Consider the following 2214-nt stretch of genomic DNA (forward strand, 5'->3'; position numbering starts at 1 on the left):
TTTTGATAGCAACATTTCCACATTTAAATGAATCAAACATGATCACTGGGATGTTTTCAACACAAATTTACCATTTAAGTGATTTGATTTTATATAATATACCCCTTTTGTACTGTGTTCCTACTTGGTGTTAACACTGTAAGATATTTAAAACTTAAATTCAGCCCATATCCTGAAGGTTATCTTTCCATACCTTACCTGCTATGTGTTCAACATGGCCACACTGGCTCTGGTATCTATCTATCTATCTATCTATCTATCTATCGTCTGTCTGTCTGTCTGTCTGTCTATCTTAGTTTAGTTTATTAATTTAGCATTTTTAAAGCAATTTTTGTTTTATTTTGTTTATTTATTTAAAAGGGACAATACACTAGGCATTGTTACACACAGAGAACCGATGCCATATACATAGGGCATATAGCATAAAGCTAGTTTCCAACCCTTGTCCCTGGTCAGGCTTTTACATAAAATCAAAACATCCAAAAAAACAAACAAAAAAAACAAACAAAAAAAACAAACAATCATCAAAGAACAAAACAAGTACAAGTACACATGTGATAATACAGATAACTATGTGATTATATGTTGTACTTAATCAAACAATGGCATATTGAAATACCTAAGCACATATGTAACTTTATAAAAACATTAAAATGTCAATTATTCTGCATACATAAAGAAAATGTAAACATAACCAGCCTGCATAAGCCTAAGGTTCTCAATAGTGGTGACAATCTGAACAAGAGTTTGTTCTAAACATTTAACTGTAAGTATTACATTTTTGCAATTAATTCAAAATTAACCACTTTATGAACAGACCTCAATCTATTTGTAGAGCATTTCAAACTTATGAAATAAGTCAAAAATCTTGAGGAGCTGAATAGAAGAGGAGGTGGTTTTGCACTTTAATTTTATTCAGTCAGGCAAACAGAAAACATGACGTATATCAGTAATGTTACAATTTAAAATAGTTTTCTATTTGAATATATTTTAAAATGTAATATTGTAAAATCGATTTTATTGAAGAAAAAAAAAACATGTACAGCATTCTCTTCCACCTTCAATACTACAACTGAGGTGAGACCCTGAACCCCCAACTACTCTCCGGGAGCCACAGCAAAAATGGCTGCCCACTGCTCCATGTGTGTTTTCACTACTCACTGCTGTGTGTGTGTGTGCGCACTTGGAAGGGTTAAATACAAGACAGGATCTGTATTGATATCTGAACAAGAGTTTGTTCTAAACATTTAACTTTAAGTGTTACATTTTTGCAATTAATTCGAACCACTTTATGAACAGACTCCAATCTATTTGTAGATCATGTCAAACTTATGTGCTTTCTAGGGCTGGGCAAAAAAATCGATTTTTCGATATATCGTTTTTTAAAATGTGGTCGATTCAATATCGATTCTCAAAGGCCACGAATCGATTTTTTTCAATATTTATTTCCGCAAACATTGAACATAAGATTTACGTTAATCTTATTACTAGTGTTCTTTTCAGTTTTTGTAAACTTAAAAAAAGTAAATTATGTTATCATTTACTCACTTCTCACTTTACTCTCATCATTCAGTATATCTCTTAATACTATTCTCATGCTGTCTTGCTGATATTTCCTTTTGGAAATGGTCATTTAATAATTTGGCTATTATTAGTAGTAACCTTTATGTCCCATTACTCAGTGGCCATGAATACACTGCAACTAAATAAGGTTGTCACTCTATTTGAGTGCTTAATTCCGTTCCACAGAGTTCAGTTATTTACAGGAGTGACAACTATGTTCTACAACCTAATTATTATTTCGCACATATCCTGTTGGAGGAAAATATACTTGAGGAGCTGAATAGAATAGGAGGTAGATTTGCACTTCAATTTTATTCAGTCAGGTATGGAGCCAGAACGATCTCAATAATAATTCACGCAAAAGACGCGATGCACACATGCATAACCCAGACGCAAAGGTAGGGGGAAGTGAGGGCTCAGCACGTGCAGAGGGGGGTGCGATGGGTGCTTGAGCACCTGCCCCTTTTCCCCTTGATGCCCTTTTGTCAAGGCAATTATTTATTTATTTTTTTTGTAATTAAACACCATTTTGTGAAGGCCTGCCCAATCTAACTATTAGTAAAATGAATTAATAATAATTTAGTCGCAAATAAAATTATCCACATGATGATGACCTTTCACCTGACGATCTCATCAGGGACTATCCCTCAC

This window comes from Sinocyclocheilus rhinocerous, unplaced genomic scaffold, assembly GCF_001515625.1.
Source record: "Sinocyclocheilus rhinocerous isolate Xijiao unplaced genomic scaffold, SAMN03320098_v1.1 scaffold1443, whole genome shotgun sequence".
Lineage (NCBI taxonomy): Eukaryota > Metazoa > Chordata > Actinopteri > Cypriniformes > Cyprinidae > Sinocyclocheilus > Sinocyclocheilus rhinocerous.